The 21,622-nt window shown below is 30.7% G+C and overlaps 1 protein-coding gene across 1 annotated transcript in view; it reads right to left on the bottom strand.

The window, feature by feature from the left end:
* The window catches only part of LOC124535326, a 33,599-nt gene extending 13,543 nt beyond the window's left edge, over positions 1–20,056 (bottom strand). The window contains exon 1 of the mRNA XM_047111513.1: positions 19,874–20,056. The gene's annotated coding sequence lies outside the window, so the exon portion shown is untranslated. The remainder of the gene's footprint in view (positions 1–19,873) is intronic.
* Between the last annotated feature and the right edge of the window lie 1,566 nt (positions 20,057–21,622).

The following is a 21,622-nucleotide window of genomic DNA, read 5'->3' as shown; positions in this document are numbered from 1 at the left end:
AGGTTGTTTTTTTATTTACTATTATTATTTATGTGTAGAGCCAAATGAGGCATGTCATATTGCCTGTCATCGTCACTATAGATATTGGTTGTATGAAATAATAACCATCTCCTACATTGCCAATGCACCACCAACGTGTAAGATGTAATGTCCCTTGAGCCTGAAGTTACGCTTTGAAATAATCCTAAGTATTGTAGTTTGGACTTAGAATATTTGATGAGTACATTCGACCTTGCGCGAAGCCCTGTGACTAAGTAACGGATAGTTACGTATTAAACTTTTATTACTATATTTCGATAATCTCCAGTGAATTAATTTTAATCCATACATTTAGTATTAATAAACGTATCGCAATAAATATGAAAAGCGCCTTAATTTTGACGGTTTCATTATCAATATCATTCAATTTGCGACGGGTAACTCCTCATTGACTCCATTGATACAACTGAAATCCGAATACAGCACGACCTGTAATCTTGACAGTTATAACCACAATTAAGTATTATAACGTAATAAACAAACAATTCAATTTAAATTGTACACAAGCGTTCTTAAGGCTTTATTTCAAATAACAATTTTATGATTCAATTTTTAAATGTAACCACTAAATCCAAATTGATTTCAAAGGATTTTAGATCTTGTAACATTATGAAAAGATTCAATTTTAAATGTAGCGAGATATGGTTTTGTTTCATTAAGCGCTTCGAAGATTGTTGTGGCACTTTACTCTGATACTTTAGAGCGTGCACGAGTTAAATTGCCATGCGCCATTAAATGGCGCTGGAGACATTTACTGTGAAATAAAAGATAAAAGATACGAGCATGTGTTTTACGCACGCATACAATTAGAGATTATTCATTGTCGTTTGGATTTATTGTAAGAAAACATACATTGTGCCTTTAAATAGATAATACAATCGAACAAAACATTAACAGATTTAAAAAGCAGCGTTTAATACAAAAAAATAACAATGAAAAAATCATTTACGCGTGCAAGTACCACTGATTTTCATGTGCTTTAGGTGTGTTTATAATTCATCTCGTGCGTGGTATTGATCGGAAATGTCGTGAGGAAACATTCATGTGTCTATTTTCAACGAAATTCTGTCACATGTGTAACAACCAACCCCAACTGGAGCAGTGTGATGCAATAAGCTAAAACGAAACATTTTCCCTAAAGGAGGTTTTAGTGCAGCAGTGGGAAATTTGCAATGTGACTGTTACGCAGATCCTTAACGCCAATCAATTTTTTGTAAATGTTTTCAATAAATAAAAACTAAAAGACCATTATAATATGGTCTTAGATTGTTACTAAAATACTATGGTTAAGCTAGACAGGACGCAGACACAATATCACTGGCTCACAATCGCGTCTTATCTCTAACCTCGGTGCATTGAACCGAAGCGAGAGTAAGAGTTGATTGTGACAATGAACGCAAACTGAAATGAGTTATATTCAAATTGATGAATGGCGAATTAGTATTCAAGAACATTTCTCGTATTTATGTATACAATTTCATTGTTAATTATTATTTATTTGAAACAAATTCTATTTTTAAATAGACACAGACAAGAATATTTTTTCTAGACAAAATAATACTATGGTTACTAAATTATGTGTACATATATGTATATGTATATAAATCAAAGTGTAATACCACTTACTGATTTATTATGAAATCTCAGAAACTAACACCTACAAAATAGAAGTTCCTTTTATAGGGTAAACATCACCTAAGAACGGATTTCATGAAACTTCACCCCGAAGGGCTTAAAACAGGGATTGAAAATTTTATTATCTATTTTTATCTAATATATGTTTATGGCATTCTTTTCAAATCACTACCTGAACTATTTCTACAGCTAAAAGTACATCTACTCAAATTCGAAAATTATTACACATTTATCTAATTTAGGAGCTGTCTTTAAAATCTATTAAAACAAACCTACATTATATGTTTTAAATTGCGAACTTCATTTATACGTACAAAAGAAATAAAATAGAAATCATTTTTGTATAAATAAAACGTCACTCATCAGATTTTCCTTCTCACGTTCTTTTATTTACTTATAAAAAAAATCTTTGGACATTTACTTATAATACTATACATGAATGAGTACCATTTAAAAATGCCAATTAAATATATGATAATAATCTGACATATTGTAAGAGCAAACAAAATACTCTTAAATGAAAGCGTTCGCACTGTTTACACTTTCACCGTCCAAAGATGTTGAGGCCCGTATTACATCTCATGTGTAAGAGAACTGCGATAGAAAGAGACGGATATACCTACCTAATGACTACTTTTTGACAGTTCCTGACGGCTCCATGACGGCTGTGACAGTCAATGAACTTTAAGGATTATTTTTTTTAAATTTTATAGTATCTATCTATTAATAAATTAAAATGAAAAATAATCTAGATTTCACAAAAAATATTTTAATTTATTATAAAATATACTTTATTGATCTTTTATCGATTAGATATCTACAAAACATATTTATTCGAATTTCTAATTTGTTACGTTATAATATATTAAAAAAAAGTAAATTATTTAAATTCAAATTTCGAATCATCAATATTTATTTTGATATAAAATTCAGTTGTCTAATCGCGTACAGAATCGATTTTATTTTTATTTCGTCTATAATATCAGTTATTACAAAATACGCGATTATAAAAAAGTATCTATCTAATTATGTACATTTAAATGGAAGTACGAGGAACAAATTGCACTGTAATAAAACAAAAAAAATTTTCATGCAATAGCAATATAACAAATCCCGATTCCCATATAGCATTATAATTCACATGCAATCCTAGGAAGATAACAGTCATAACATTAATTATTGCAGACAATGACTTGGGAACCCGTCGCGTTATAAACCCAAAGACCCCGTGACACACATAGCCGGGTCATCTCCGGCGATTAGAAAATAACGTGAATGATATTAATAAATAATATCTATTCAATAAATTCTAGAATTTTCGATAAATTAATAATAATATTGAATTGAATATTTTGTTTCAAATTCAACATAAATTTAGCTGTAGGTATAGTGTCGATAATAATCGAAATAAAATATTGACAATTTGAAAATCAAATATAAATACTTAATTAAATAATTTAATCTTACAGGCGAATCTAAGTTGATTGCTCTTGCAGATTACAAGCTTTTGAAGCTGAAGTAAACATAGAAACTGCCCAAAACAATGCTGAAAAGATCGTTTATATTTTATAGTAGTAATATTACAAGACGTAATTATACCATATTTAAATCGAGTATAATTCTGTATTGAACGAAATAAATCAGAGTTTCAATCAATTTAGTGAACGGTAAGAGAGTAGCCGAAAAACGAAAGTAGAATCGATCTAAAATCGGTACCGCCGAAACATCGGGTTTGGATCGGATTGTGGTCAGTCGGTCGGTAACTTTCTCCGACTAATTAGTGTTACGAGTATCGATGTTTTACGCCAAGTCAATGTCGATATCGATGTTTATAAGTGTCTATTAAGTGAGCTGGTATTTGAGGCCCGACCACCCCTATAGTGGGCGCGGTCAGACATGATAATATAATAATCATATATATAAATAATAGCACCATTCACCTACGTACCTTGGAATGTTTGTGCTGCAATTATGGAACGTTCTGATATGAAAATTGGGTAATGATACTAACGTTTACATGGTACGTTTTATTTCTGATTAATTTATAAAAATATTTTTCTTTTTTTTTCTTAAACGTATTCAAAATTTAAATTATCATATAATTAGTAGTACTTTCGAAACAAAAACTCCCACCACTCGATAAGCCAATGGAACATCACTGTCAAAAGCTCGCCGCGCGGCAAAGCGCGGGCGCCTTGATATTTGATTGAGCGAGCGAACATGCGCATGTCAAAAATGACATGTACATAACTAGATGTTAATTAGCAGTATCGGAGATTTCAATCATATTTTTTTATCCTTCATTTGAGTACTTTGAATTTAAAAATTGATAAATTGAATAGCTTAAAAATGATTTTCAATGCTTCAATTAGTTTTTAAAGTAAGGTACTACGAGTAGGTCTACTAATTTGTTAATTAACCCAACGTTGTTTCTTATGTATGTTTCCATTGTTTATGTATTTTCATTATACTCGCTAGTACCCGGAGTGTACAGTATTTTTGCATAATACATGTATGCTAAAAGCCATTCTCCTCTATACAACGCTAAGTTAAACATGAAAAAATATAGCGCAGAAACAGACACAAATTTATAATAATGAGTAAATATGCACAAAATACATACATTACAATATAACAGTTACGAAAGTAACACAATTGTTGTACATAACATAACAGGAGAAAAAACAAAACATATAACTCAACTCAACTCAGGTACAATATTTTAGTTAATTCACTAAAATGATTCTTATTATTATACAAATAGTACGTAAATCCCCGCGGAGGGGTGAAATCTCTTTTTTATTAAGCACATTTTAATCTACATTTTATTTACCATTTTTTACCAATTCTATCAATAAAACCTCTCAACTGTTTGTCATCAAATACAATTATATAAGTTTATACATCCTGCTTGGAAATCGCTAAATATCTACTAATTAAGTTACTATTATCATTTATATAATTATGTATTGGAGAACTTGCCTTACGTTTTTATCATAGAAGTTAATTGTCATCAGTACCTATTATTTTATTGATTATCCCAGCACTACCCACTGTATAGTCTATGAGCTATCCTAACTTACACAGTTGGTTGCCTGGAAGCGATAGCAAAAAGGTCGCCGAAATTGTACGCTTCTTTTATTTAGGCAGTATCCATGTTGTATTCATTTATTTTCTCTTCGTGGTGTCGAAAGAATAAAATATTAATAAATTATATCTTATATCTTACAACTGCAATCATTCGAAATAGTCAGAAAGGAAACCTGCCTCAATGCTACACGATACTGTAATGCAAAATTTCGTTCTTACCTTTTCGACGAGAAGGTAAGAACAAAAAGAAGCTCGTTAAAAGAAAATTACGCTTGCTACTTTTGGTATCTTAATTTGAGAGATACGGGTTTTTTCCCCTGAACCTTATAGCCGTGTACAGTATATATTATATACGGATAATACGAATCTCACAGTCTATATGTGTTATCGGGATTACATCACGTGATCTCCGATACTCCAGATACAAAGGATTTGGAATTTAGCAAAGTTACTTAGTAGATATACTAACATACCTAGAAGATATTTATAGAAATTTTATCGTTATGGAATGACTTAAAATATTCGAACAGTCGAACAACAATATAATCCTAATAAATTAAGATGTTACTTCTCAGTGTTTTAAAAAAATTTACTACGCTGAGTAAAAAAGTATAATTCACTGCTAGATGTTCCTAATTAACATTCATTAGTGAACTCGTAAAAAGCACGTGCGAATATTCGCTACGTCTCATTCAAATTTCACTTTACATTTCAATTGTGATAAAAGTTTTAGATCTGTGTGAAATATGTCCATACACCGGCTCTATTGAATAACAAAAGATCGTTTGTATATGCCAATTAGAAGCTTCAATGGATGCTTTCCCTTTATCTCACGAAAAAAATTATATATAATCGAAATAACAACTTAATCCGTTAAGTCATGGCTCATTTTACCATACGATGATCTGTGAGTTATGACTTTTAATGCTGAAAATCATGGCTTAATAACTTTATTGTACTAAGTTAGACGTTCAATTGGGCTACAATATTTATACAATAACTACTACTTAAATACAAACATGCAAAAACCATACGAAACATTTATTACGGTTATTTTCTATAGGTAGAGTTAATATTTTGATTTTCCACATTTACGTTGAATTATTTGGCGATTATATTGTTTTCTGTTTGTTTGTGCATATAACCCTAATAACCTAAACATTTCTACTGTCCTGTAATAAATATTTAAATTAATTTATTTCTAACAAAATTTACATGTATTCTTTGCGAAAAAGGGTCATTTCGACTTAATTATTCATGTATATTAAAATAAAGAGCTCAAATATTCAAACGGTTAATAGTTATAAATTTTATCGTAGACAATTATTTAGGTTACACCTTTAACTTAGCATATTAAAAACGTTAATTACACTTTGATCTTATCACGATAAATCTAGTGTTCAATGAAACAAAATATCAAAATATAGATTACACGCTATACATAGTGTGTATACACTTATTTTACGTACATACAAACACTTTTACTACGTAATTTTCGCGTATTGTGTTTTCATTTCGCCCGGTCCGATAATTTTCCCTACAACTACGCTGACATAATGAGATAAATCAACAAATGTATACCTTTGTATACATTCAGTAAATGTATACATTCTAATCTTTTAATTAATTATAATTTTAAGGATTAGTAGTTTTTGAACCGATAAATAAAACAGAACTTATTTAATATTAGTATAAAATTTGTCTATAAATTAGTATAAGAACATGTTTTATCTTTACCAATGATGTTCTAGTAAACAGATATGTTATTAACGCGTAAAAAGTGAAGACTAGAAAACGTCCTAATTGGGACGTTTTCCTCATAATTACGTAGTAATACGTTTTGCGTAATTAAAACATCTAGTTATCCCTTTTACTTATTGTTTTTATCAAGCTATCCTTTTTACTTTTAACGAAATGTAAAAATAAACTAAAATAAACGGCGCGGCACACTTTTTTCTGTTCTTTAGTATGGATATAACATATCTGTTTATTATAATATCATTGATCTTTACCCAACGTTTCAAGAATGTTACATCTTTAAATAAAAGAATGATGACCGTTATGATGCGATCTTTATATTTCATAATATCATCTAACCGAGAATACTGCAAGAAATGATGAGATATTTTATTAAATACGGCATTGAAATAACAATTTTAGCAATTTACAGTTTATTTTTAATGTAAAAAGCATAAATCCTCTTTTATAATTAAAGTAACGGTACCAAATATAAATTGAGGTACAAAAAGTTAAATATAAACATGAAGAATTAGTTTCACAAAGCTATCACTAACTGAAATTATACTTAAAGGTAATGAGTGATTATTATTTACTAACCTCCTATCGTTATTGTATGGGATTTATGACAACTAATAAGAGACGCTGTTCCCCATGACCTGTGCAGACATGGGTCAAAGTTACAGTTTAAAAAAAAATCTTATATAATACATTACGTATATTGTATACGCGTAGTATTATAATTGTTTGTCTGTGTTAGTCCAAAATTAAAAAGTTTAAATTATAATATTTAGTTAAATTTAAAATAAATTAATACCCTTAAACGTTGAGCTAAGACTTCGACAAGAAAAAATATCAAGAAGAATTTAGAGCTTTCCTCCGACATATTAAAAAAAATATTTATTGTAAATTTTACTGGAATAAAATACATTTGTTTTATTTGTTTAAAGTTCAACGTCGAGCACATTATGAAATCAAAACAAACCCAATTAATAAATTAGAAATGAAATTCGAACCCACATTAATAATTTAGGACTAAGCTGAGATAGACGGTGGGTTTTCTACGTTCTCGTATCACGTATCATATATAATTCACGTACTAAATTTTCCACTAGCAAACTTCGTTTCCAGAACTTTTCAATAGTATTTTAATGCCCATGCTTCTCAATTATATCGATTTAATTTGCTAATTAATCAAATCAAATCAAAATAAACTTTATTCAAGTAGGCTTTAGACAAGCACTTTTGAATCGTCATTTTACAATTAAGTGAAGCTACCGCCGGTTCGGATAGTAGATTCTACCGAGAAGAACCGGCAAGAAACTCAGTAGTTACTCTTTTTTAACATTTAAAAAATACAAAGTCGTTTTTAGTAAATAAGATAATGCACGTGTTTATTCAACTTTTTAATTCGTGTAGTTGTTACGTTTTAGTATCAATTGATTCATTTCAGTGTGACGATTGCTGTTCTGTCAACAATATCGATTAAAAACGCTTGTAGCGTGGCTACTGAAGGCGATAGCTATATAGGTCACTTGAGGCTGACCCGTTTCTCTATTTATATGCCTGGACCTACACACTATAAATGTCAAGGTGATTTAATGAGGTACCCGCTTAACATATTAATAACATGACTCTAAAATTCTAAATCACTTTTCCCTGGAAAACTTTGTTGCCCACATAAAATAATTTTCATTTGTTGGACATAATTGTTTCAAATCTGCTTAAGGTTATATATTTATTTTTAAATAACATACTTGTAGCTTCATCGATATATTATTGTTCATAATAGAAAATAATTGAAATTTAATAAGCATAAATAAAATGTCATGAATAAAGTCTCGACTTCACCCGCGAAAAATTTAAATAGTATATCAATAAGTCTTCCGCGCGAGATATTTATGTAATACTGAAAACGTATTATAATTTATTTATTGTGCACTATTTTTTATAAAAAATTTTTAGTTAAATAATAAACTGTTATACCTACACAAAAAAAAAACATCAAAAAAAAAAAAAAAAAAAAATTGCATTTGTGATAGATGTTATAAATTCGAATTATAAAATATGTAAAAACGAATATAGAAATGAATTGCAGAATAATTAAAAATTTTCATTTTTATTATTAATTTATTCTCAAAAATATATATGTCATCAATATTAGTAAGCAAGTTCTTATTTAAGCCAACATTACTTCATACTTTCCTCAAGCTATCGATACAAAAGACATCTGTGACTTGAAGATGATAATTAAAAATATTAACCGCAGTGCTTGACACGGTTGTTGATTCAATTGAAAATTCCATTCCATTTGTCATGACTGACAACAGAAACCATCGCGATTGAATGTTCCTAGAAACCTTGTCATCTTGCTTTTTACACCAATCATTTGATCGCCGCAGGGAGAATGGACCAATCAGATGTCTTAATTTTAAGCTTCATTGGTTATATACGGTGATGTTACATTCGTCATTACGTCTTTGGAACCCAACGTTCACCTGTCATCAGACGGAAATATAAAACTAACGCAAATTACTCCGTAAGTATGACCTGTATTTATAAAGTATTAATTAGCGAGTGTCGAATCTTCTACCGAAGCGAAAACCCGTTTTAGTAACCGCAGCGCCAATTAATTAATTAATTAAACTTTAATTATTGCTGTGAGACGAAAGAATATAGATTCAGTGGATAGATAATGTGGTTCTGAAGCAAAGATCGTCAGTTAAAAACAAGACAAGCACTCCTATTTTAAACTATTATATATCAAAACGTTTTAAGCAGGAGAAGGTACTCTTACCGAATAGTTAAACTGCATTTAATAATAAGGTCTATATATAAATCAACTAAAGATGTTTGTGTAACTTTGTAACCTATATTGTAATTAATCGTAATATGCTCTGTTAAAAATATATGAATTATTAAATAGTAGTAAAATTGTCTATGTTTAATAGTCATTGTCTTTATTATAACGTTATTATAACGTCTTGTGAGCCAGATAGCTAATATAAGTAGAGTCTAGACCGAACTATGTAATAATTATTATTATAGCGTCATTAGCAGTTAAGTAAGACAATTACTTAATAGCAATAACAAACATTTTATTACAAAGCAATGTTTTGTAATCACTTAACTATAAAGCTCGTAATGTATTCAGAATTTCAAAAGATAGTAACTAAATATTTACGTTTTGTTATTATTTAATCATACTAAGTAACTGTTATTAATATAACGCTTAAAGTATTTTTCTTTTACATAAAATATAATTTCAAGATCAAATTGAACAACATTTAATAAATAAATTAGATCAAGTAACGTGAATACATAAATATTTGTACAATTTATTTTATAAACTAAAAACATTAAAACAAAAATAACAGTACAAACAAGAAGTTTAGGTATTCTAAAATACCTGATTAGCGCAGATTCGTTCTTATCAATTTGTATGAATATTCTATTAACATATTCTATTAACACCAATATAATATTCTGTCGCGTCTGTTCTACGTCTCGACTTTCTCTACCGGCTGGCTGGCTACATCGATGTGAGTCTTATGATAGATTAATGTATCAAGGCAATGTTTGCTTTTACAATACACTTTGAATATTGTGTAATATTTGATAGATTTTCAAATATAGAACACAATGGAACGATTATATTTCTCTTTCTGTTTTAGATGTCATTTAAATAAATTCGAACGACACATTTTTTTTAGTTGCCAGATACAATCAAGAAAATCATCGGAGGATGTGCATGCATCGATTTATTGTATGGATTTGTTAATCATTTGAGTTCAATGACTTCGATTTAAGCGTTTGACGTCACGTGCAACTACAGAGTATACCGCTCTGCGCTTAATTGAAAATGAAAACGAATTTTTCTTCGAAAAAAGAACATCAAATGAAACCTCTTGATACATATAATTAGTTGCATTTATAACCTTAAGCGGAGAAAGCCCTACAAAAAAACCGTCCGGGACGCTCGCCATCGGCCCGGCCGGAGATGAGTTTCTCTTATTAACGTAACGATTAAACAGCTATTAACCGAATGCCGACGCATGGCCGCCATGCACGTTTCCTGTTTACTTGACTGATGGCATGTTCGCTAATGTTGATTTTACCCAATTACACTTAATTCAATTTACCTCAGCTTGTCTTTTTTTATTTCTATGACGAATAGACACGACAGGAGTCTCATGGTGTTTAATTTCCATCATTAATCTAGAGTCATATCCACAATTCTAATAATACAACTTTACAATAATGGCGTTGAATGCTGATTTTAACTATTTATTCTCGTGCGCTTAAATGCAGTACTGGTCTTGCAAATGTGTTATTAACAAATGAATTCAGAAAATTTCCAAAAAATCTGTTTACTTCACTACCTTCTTGGCTCATACAACATTCTCCATCTGGTAACGTAACGAAATCAGATTGCTCATATTTCTACTCGTAAATATTAAAAAAAAAACATGAATTGACGCATAAACATGGGAAGTTCAAGTCATTGACCTTAACCTCACAAAAATTACGAAAACATATAATAAAACTTAACAATAATCAAAACTAAAAATAATCAATCGACAATCATAAACACCATTGATAAGAACCGTAACGACCTTATTTATAAGCGTTACTTATAACTATTTATCTGTCTCTTTCTGTCACAATTGATTTAACATTTGGAAGAGAAAGACACACATTGTTTAAGCAATCATAAACAATATAAATCTAATCGATATACAAATATTGAGGGTAATATGAACACGAAGCTAATAAATTGCCTATCCCAACATAAAATCTGCAAACAACGCTGTCGAAACATTATTGCCCAGACAAATTGTTAATTCGTTCTTAATTGATCAATATTTATTCGATTCGAGCATGAAAAGCGAGAAATTGGCTCTACAAAATCGATACAAACGAACCATCAAACGAGTCGAGTCGTTTGTAATGAAGCGTGCAAAACAAATCGCTCAAGTATTGTAAATGGTTAATTTCGTTTTATAATAGCTACGTACTATATGACTCGGGTCCGTGGTCCGTGTACTGCTTAACACAGCGTCCGTGCAATATAAAGTTGTAAAAAAAGAATAAACTATCTAATGAAAACAATTGTGCGCTAATAGTATATAAAAACATCTAATACGCGTGTGAAACTGTTATTTCAACTTTAAGTGTAATAAAAACTGTTTAAATGAACGTAAAATAGTGTGTGTCACAAGTTCGAGAAACAGACAGTGTAGATAGAAATTATATTTCGGATTTTGATAAACTGTGCCTTTAAATTTTGATAACTGTTACAGTGGTGTTAAAAATTAGAAGTAAATAAAACAAAATACTAATAAATAAATTTAGTTTTAAAAAACTTAAATAACAAAGAATATAAAAATAAGTGAAGGTAGGAGTGAAATGAACTAGATGAACACGGTAAAAATTAGCATTTAGAAAAAAAAAAAAAGAACAAGATAAGTCTATATACATTTTTTCACAACACCATTAATGAAACTGTTGGTCCAACGGTTGAATTACGAACAAGTTACTCGACTGTTCTGAGTTCGCTACTGGCACGTATTACGATTTTTTTACTATTCTATTTTTATTTTTTTCCAATACTTATTTTTCTCATCTTGGCTTGGCTTATTAATTAAAATATACAAATATAACTAAATAACGAAAATGGAAGGGCCATTCCAAATGCTTTTCGAAAGAATGAAAGTAGAGATGGAAAAACAAACAAATACTATATTTGAAAAAATTAACGAAAAATTAGAACCACTGATCGAGGACAATAAAAATATGAAAAATAAAATAGAAATGTTGGAAAGGAAAATTGAATATTTAGAGAAGGAAAAGAGAAAAAATAACATTCTTTTATTTGGCTTGGAAGAAAAAGAAAAATCTGATTTGGAGTTATTTGAAAGAGTACATGAAATTATTGAAACAAATTTGAAAATTACTTTGGAACCAAGCGATGTATCCAATATTCACCGTATCGGCATCAGTAAAAAAAATAAATACGACCCGTTCTTATGGTTTTTGCAAATATCTGGAAAAGAAATAATATACTAAAAATGAAAAAGAACCTAAAAGAGGTATATGTCACCGAAGATTTTCCGAAAGAAGTATTAGAAAAACGAAGAGAATTGAAACCTAAACTCATAGAAGAACGAGCAAAAGGCAATTTTGCCTACATAAAATATGATCAGTTAATAGTCAAAGAGGGAAATACAAAAGAAAAAAGGAAACGGGACCAATCATATTCTCCAGAGGATCAGAATCAGGCCAAGAAGTTGGTGAGCAATACTTCTGCAATAAAAGAAAACAGGAAGAATGCATTCGATATGATGAGACCTAAATCAAACTCTTTTTCTCATACGAAGCCAAACAAAACTAATTAGCAACTATATTCCAGCATCCAGAAGCAGAACAACCCCAATCCGGCTGGTCCCCGTGGGGTTGCTAGACCACCACCCCCTAGAATCAAACCATTAAATGAAAAAACAAACATCAAAATGTACATTGCAACCTTAAACGTTAGGACGCTCATGACAGATACCAGGTTAGAAGAATTAGAAGAAGCCATAAGTTCTATTAAATGGGATATCATTGGTCTATGTGAAGTAAGAAGAATAGGAGAAGAAATACGGGAATACAATGAATACATTTTTTACTTCTATGGTGAAAAACAGGGTATATATGGAATAGGCTTTTTAATAAAGCAATACTTAAAAGACAAAATAATCAGTTTTCAAGGTGTATCAGATAGAATTGCAATTCTTAATATACAATTACCAAAATTTAAACAACCATGGTCGATCATCCAAGTCCATGCACCCACAGAACAAGACACTATGGTGGTGAAAAATAAATTTTACAATGATCTGACAGAAATAATGCAAAAAACAAACAAACAAACAATTTTGATGGGAGACTTCAATTCAAAGGTAGGTAAGAAAACAAATAAAGACGAATTTGTCATAGGAGATTACAGTAGTGGAGAAAGAAATGAGAATGGACAACGGCTCATAGAATTCGCCCTCGCAAACAATTTGAAAATCATAAATACCTTCATCAAAAAGAGAAAGACAAGAAAGTGGACATGGATATCTCCAAATGGTAGAGACAGAAATGAAATCGATTTCATTCTAACAAAAGAAAAGAAAATATTTAATGACATCGATGTAGTAAATAAACTAAATTTTAATACAGATCACAGAATGGTAAGAGGAGTTATATTATGTGGAAAAAAGAAATCAAGAAAACACATTACCTCGACAACTCATAATACAATGATAACATCGCCTATACCACAGGATGTCCTAAAAGAGTTAAAAAATAAATTAGAAGAAATCGAAAGATGCAATACACTGAAAGAAAAGTATGATTTTCTGGAAAAGGCACTGACAAATGTAAAAATAATGTGTACTAAAAAAGAGAAGAAAAGTAAACTAGGAGAAGAAGCGATTAAACTAATGAACGAGAGGAAAATAATGTTAAAGAAACGAAAAGATAACCGTCATAACATCTGTCATATCAGCAAAAAGATTCAAGTATCAATACGAAAACATAAGAAAGCAGAGAGACTAAAAGTACTTATTAAACAGGTAGAGAAAACAGGTGGACTTAAAAAAGGTTTAAAACAACTAAAAGAATACACTCAATGGATACCTAACATAAAAATAAAACATAAGGAGAATAATGATAAAGTAGCTATAAAGAGATCATCAATAGCTAAAGTGGCTACTGAATTCTATAAGAAACTATACACGGAGACAGAAGAAAAAATAGCCACAGAAACAGAGAAATATACTAATGAAGAAGCACTGCCTTGTATACTAGAAGCCGAAGTTGAAAGAGCTGTAAAAACACAAAAATGCGGCAAAGCACCCGGAGACGATAATATTTCGAACGAGTTACTGAAAGACACTTTACCCGTTATATCCAACGCGTTGACGAAAGTATTTAACGATATATTTACTACTGAACAAATACCAACTCAATGGACGAAGTCAACTATTGTCTTGCTCTATAAAAAGGGAGACAAAAATGATATAAGTAATTACAGACCCATATGTCTAATGTCCAATATATACAAAGTGTTTTCTAAAATAATACTTGCTCGAATAACAAAACGCTTAGAAGAAAGCCAATCGAGAGAACAAGCTGGATTTCGCGCTGATTATTCTACCATTGATCATATTCACGTGGTTAAACAAATTATTGAAAAACTTAATGAATATGGCCATCATTACTACATAGCATTTATCGATTATAATAAGGCTTTTGATTCTCTTAGTCATAATTATATCTGGAAAACTCTAGAAAAACAGGGCGTAGAAAGAAAATATATACAAATCCTAAAAGGAACATACAAAAACTCAACGGCAAAAGTCAGACTTGAACAATTGGGAGAAGAATTTAGTATCCAGAGAGGTGTCAGACAAGGTGATCCATTATCCCCAAAACTTTTTACGGCAGTGTTAGAAAATATATTCAGAAATTTAGACTGGGAAGATTTTGGAATTAATGTACATGGAAAAAACCTAAATCACTTAAGATTCGCTGACGACATTGTACTATTCTCAGACAGACCAGATATACTACAAACTATGTTGCAACAATTAGATAAAGAAAGTAAAAAAGCTGGTTTATCAATGAATCCAGAGAAAACTAAAATAATGACGAATGCGATAAAAGAAAACATAGAAATAGGACAGGAGATTATCAAATATGTCGATGAATACGTATATCTAGGACAACTAATATCAATAAAAGACCAATATTCAAAAGAAATAGACAGAAGAATTAGCAACACTTGGAAACGTTACTGGTCTCTGCAAGAAATATTCAAGAACGAAACAATACCAATTTCGGTGAAAAGCAAACTATTCAACGTGTGTATCCTCCCATGTCTCACCTACGGGTGTCAAACTTGGCCTGCCACCAGTAAAAATATCCAAAAACTTGTAGTTTGCCAACGCAATATGGAACGAAGTATGCTAAGCATAAGGCTACATGACAGATGGTCGATCACAAAAATAAGGAAAAAGACGAAAGTGAGCGATATCTTACAAAAGATCAAAACCCTGAAATGGAACTGGACTGGCCACATTATGAGAACAAACAAAGAAAAATGGACGAAAGACGTAATGGAATGGTATCCTAGGAATGGGAAACGACAAAAGGGGCGTCCAACCAAAAGATGGGAGGATGACCTACCAAAAGGTTGGAGAAGACTTGCTCGTGACAGACACGAATGGAAAAAACTAGGGGAGGCCTATGTCGAAAGACAACCTGACCAACGAACTGGTTGCTGTAGAATTGAACATATCACTTAAATTAAGCATATTTATTGTAACCATTATTTATAGTGTTATTAGTTATAATAGTGTTGTAAGTTATTTGTAAGTATTTTGGTCAGCGAATAAAGGCTTTTATTATTATTATTATTATACTATATGACTGTTAATGTTTCATAGTTCTCAATATGACGCCACTGCATATTGTTGTAACGTCATAAAACTTTATAATCGTTACTTAGATGTCGGATAACATTCGATATTCATTGTTACTTATGCATACTAATCAGCATCTAAATTCTACTAAAATTTGTTTCATTAAAACATCGAAATAGTATCAAAACATAATTGTTGCACTTCATGATGAAAGGGTCTGGACGAAGGTGGATTGGAATGTAATTATGTATATTATAAAGGAGGATCGTAATATAATCGATATAAATTAGTGTCCACAATTACATATTAAGTTAAATTTCACGCCTAGAAGTCAAAGTTGCATCTGAATACATTTGGAAACGTATCATTACAGTTAATAAGTAGAATTATAAAAACTTTGTTGCACTAGAAATCAACCAATTAAATAATTTCATTTAAGCAGAATTATAAAAACCTCAGTTGCACCGCAAATCAACCAATCAGATCATTCCATTTTATCGTCCTGACTTGTTAAATAGTTTATGTTACAAAATTGATCGTGATCGTAAGTATTGTATATGTTATGACGTTTACCTAAAAAGCAATCTGGGTCAATGTGCTTAGTCTAACAGTTGGGCATGGAATTCTTTTATTTTTAAATCTTAACAATTTTAACCGTTGTATTTATTGTTTTTCAACGCAGAACGATCTCAACGATCTTAGTAATACAGTAATCATTTTATATAATTGATTAAATCGATTTTTACTGTTAAAGAATTGATAGCATTAAATGATTTGATTGTTGCTGACGTATATTCGAATTCGGTAAAATAAACAACTCACAAAAATAAACGCAGAAAATTTAGTTTACAAATTAATTATTAATCTGTGCTTCTTAATTATTTTGAGTAGTCAATCACAGTATGTGTCTATTTTCTATGTAGTAGTATGTCTATATAGTCAATCAAAGAATAAATAAAGATAAAAAAACCTAAGATTTACGCATTCCGTATATTTTACTAATAGATCAACTATATTGTACATTACTAACAGCTCTTGATTAATATATCTTTATTTACAATACAACACTGTCCGTCTGAACATACATTTTATATTCACATACATTTTAATTCCTCAGTTTCAATGACGGCGTTCAAAAGTCCATTTTTTTGCAAATATCGTAGAGTATTCCAGTAAAAATTATCGCGCCAATTCGATGTCAAATGTTGTCTATGTCTTTTGTCCACATGTGGTCAGAATAGACTACACATACATATACATGTATTTGTATGTGTGTATTATATATACACATAGTTGGAACGGTGAAAGTGGAACGATCAAATAAATACTTTCGAAATTATAATATTTGTAAGATTTAATAAAAATAAGTGTGACAATATTTCAATAGTTCTAGCATATTAAAATTTTAAATGAAAACATATCGAATTAAACTCGTATGAATTGTAAATAAGTATATAAAAATGGTAATTTTTGTAAATTTCGTTTTAAAATGAATATGAAATTATAAGATTTATTGCATTTTGTAAATATATATTCGGCTTCTGACTTGTTCGTCTGGTTTTTGATCCACCTTTCCTACATTTCAATTGCTAGTGGTCTATACACTAGAACTCTACACTACACTACAAGAATACTCAATGGATATCATCACATACACATACAGCGTATTCTTAAGTAGTTCCAGTGTAAAGTGTGCCATCTTAGAAGTCTATGCCTTATAGTTATTCAAGTCATATTCCATTATTATATTATAAGCATTGTGTAATGTTTATATGTAATTTAACAATACGTTACATATTTTAATGCAATCGTATTTGGGTCGATCGTACGTGGAGTTCGATCATTAACCTTTTATAAAAAGAGGCGTGACGATACTTATAATATAAATAATATATTATAATAATTTAAATAATTGTATTAATTAACATGACTTTGTATTTTTTATATGTTGAAAAAGAGTAACTACTGAGTTTCTTCCCGGTTCTTCTCGGTAGAATCTACTTTCCGAACCGGTGATAGCTTCACTTAATTGTTAATTGACGATTCAAAAGTGCTTATAAAAGCCCCCTTGAATAAAGATTATTTTGATTTTATGAAATTAAAAAAATATATCATTCATCATCTATACTATAATATTATAAATGTGAAAGTAAGTCTGCCTGTCGCTCTCTTACTACTAAACCGCTGAATCGATTTAGATGAAATTTGGTATGAAGCAAATTTGAACTCTAAGGAAACACATGGGCTACTTTTTTGCCTGACACATGACAACCAAACCCCTAAAACGCGAGGAAAGCCGCGGGTGACAACTAGTATTGAATATTGTCCTGTTAGTTTTGTAATCAACATTATAATACAAAATGTATTAATTTTACACTACAGTATACCTTCAGTGCAAATACACTACCAGACAAAAAACTGAAAAAGTCAATCGTATTCATTTATAGTTGCGACTGTCATTCGCATATAATTTACAATAGCATGATGGCTGTAAAAACATTATCCATAACGTGCGTAATATGATGTAATCATAAGATCAAATGTAATCACTATGCAAGTAATTACATTGGCTTACCCAAATTTTATACCGAAATACAGCATTACTGAGTAGTATTGTTGTGTGTTGGCGCAATTGGTGGTAGACTGATTGATACCAATAAAATATTTGTGGGAAAGGCTTAAAGAGTGATGAAGTAATTACATGCATAGATAGCCTGTGACAATGGTTACAGTGGGTAGGTGTGTGCAACTACCCTTAATAGCATACAGCATACGTAGGTAATGGTTCCAGAGCTGAAAATGGATTTTGAAATTTATTACGGCCACCGCTTCTGGTTTGAAGTGTGCAATAAAAATACGATTAACTTTGCCAACACATATTTCTTAAAAAAACTTTTATGAATAATGCATTTCTAAGACAGAGACGCGCTTTAGTATAATATCCAGAGTACGAGTTATTTTATATCAATCACATTTAAAACAAATTATAATAAAGATTATTTTCTAGAACTTACTTTTTTAACGATTAAGGTTACAAGGGCGGCAATTTTATATTATAATAGTTACATATTAGGATCGCAATATAGTAATATACTCGCTCAAGTAGGGTAAATACATAAATTATACGAATGAAATGAGCACGTTTAACTGGGTGGTTATATACCGTTTGATACGATTGGATAGATGTGTTTCACATTATTTAATATATATCTTAATTAAGTAATAGGAGGGAAGCGATGCAAAACGGCGAATGTCAAGGCTGACTGCGCAGTCAATGTCAATGAGTTTGTTTACGCAATGCGCGTGCGCCGACCGCTACGTCGCTTTACTACGATCCAGAGACCTAGTTTTGCAAAACACAAATATCTACGGAACCTTCGATAAAATCATTTACTATTTTTTTTCAAATCTTCATAATTTTTTTTATTGTTTCATGTCACTTGAATGAATTAAAATATATTACTATTCCAAAGATTGGGGCTGGGGGTTAATTTTTTAATTTTGTTATGAACTTTGAGCGATGAATGTATGTCCAATGTTTTCTTAAATATCCTATTTCAGCAAACATTTATCACTATCGAAAAATGTTTGCCATAATAAGTCGGTTTTATCCGTTAAGTAAACATATTTGAATTTTTTTTTTCATTTATAATGCAAGAGCGAGCATGTGTTTCTCTGACCTACAAATCTGATGTTTTGCTCTGAATATTGTAAGCATTAGATATATATTTTTCCAGTCATTACGATCAATCTCGAAATGCTCCTCTTTTTATTTGACATAATATGTGGAAAAAAAGTAAAATACAGATTATTGATAGGTTTAAATAATAGTCCTTTTATCGTATACCTCACACCCTTAGCTGCTTCTAAAAATATTTAGCATAATTAAAAAAGAAAAACAACATTAAAAAACGTACCGTGTGATCTTCCTAATTCAAACGAACACCACACACAAGGTCACAGTTCTCACAGATAATATTGGTCCCACAGATAAAAAAAAATCGAAATTGGTTGGCACGTGCGATTACGTTTGGTTTTCGAACGCGGCGGTGCGCGCGCGCCGGACTGAGAGTGACAAGTGGTTACTGCGCAGGTGTCAGCCTCCCTCTAACAAGGTCGGGCCCCCTCTCTGCACACCCATTTCACCCGGAGAAAGTCTGCCTACATACATACCAAATTTTCGAACTGATTGAGTCGGAATTAAAGGCCGTGTGATGAATGAAACGGGAGGTCAGCGTTGAAGGTTACGCAGGTTCAAAATCGGCTATTCCTCGATATCTGGCGGTATCATACCGTGTTAATGGTTGTAAGTGGTTACATAAATTAGTGTTTATGCCGAATAATTACGTAGAAAGAAACGGCATTATTTATAAACGTTCGTTAAATGTGTTTTATTAATTATTATCTTCTTGCTATAATTGAATTAAGATGAAATATTGACGAAGATAGAAGACAGAGTGTTATTTAACTAAACAACATTTTACGTAATGCTGGTGAATTTATGTAATATTTTGATTTTAGTAGTTAAAAGAGGATTTATTCAATATAGTTTCCTAAAAATCAGGCACAAAAGAAAATAAGTCAATTTTTTTTATTTTGTAATATTCAGTATCTGAAACATCTACGATCATGGTGTTTAAAAATAAGTAATCAAACGAATCGTAACAGAGTCAAATAAGTAGAACCTTATTAATTCCCTAGTAATTCAAAACATAGTTAAGTGTACTTGTAGTGCAAAGCACAGTTAGACATTAGCATTGAAACAATAGTTCGTTTGATGCTACTGAAGACTGGGAACATCCACAAAAGGTAAGACCCACTCAATGTATTGAGTAGTTCTGGTATATGCCATTTCAGGGCGAATATCTAAATATCATACTTAAGAAAAAAACGTTTAACGTATATCCATCCTACATACATACGGACATTAAGGTCGGCCTAGTATACTACTTGTGGTTCTACCAGTACTTGTGTCTGGAGACCCTGCTCCATAACACTTTAATCAGATATAAAAATTACACACTACGTGATATATAGCTAGATAAGAAAATAATTTACATAGACTATATTTTTTTTTTAAATTAAAAACCGACCTAATTGTGATGGTATGGAATTTTCTCAAGAGTGCCTAGCATTTGATTGAACTTATTAACAATCTTTTTGTACTTTAGAAAACAGTGTCGTAACAATATGTAATTATTTAGTCGATTGAATGGAGCACTATACAAAATTATATTAATTTGTTATCTTTAGTCGCTTTTTAACTTTGTGTCATTTCAGTAGTTCGGGATGGCAAAATAAAATTACCTTTTACAACGATGCACCAATCTCTCTATATTTCTTTACAATGCCCATCTTGCTGTTATATTCATTAATATGTATATACATAATGTCATATAATTAATTATTTCGAATCAAATGATATAACACCGTATTGCAGGCCGGGGTTACTTTCTTAAATTTGATATGTCATTCTTATGGTAGCTAAAATCATCTATTTCAATAACAGAATGTTTAATTACTTTGTTCGATTTATATTATTGATATTATTATCCTTGTCAAAGAGTTCCCTTAAAATATACTAGATTTTTTATCACCTGTGGCTTTGCTCGTGTTTTAAGGCTTGGTCGTCAGGTGGTAGGCAAAACCTATGTTTCATTTTAAGG

The sequence above is a fragment of the Vanessa cardui genome, chromosome 14 (genome assembly GCF_905220365.1).
Source record: "Vanessa cardui chromosome 14, ilVanCard2.1, whole genome shotgun sequence".
Taxonomy (NCBI): Eukaryota; Metazoa; Arthropoda; class Insecta; order Lepidoptera; family Nymphalidae; genus Vanessa; species Vanessa cardui.
This window is presented reverse-complemented; position numbering and strand designations above follow the sequence as displayed.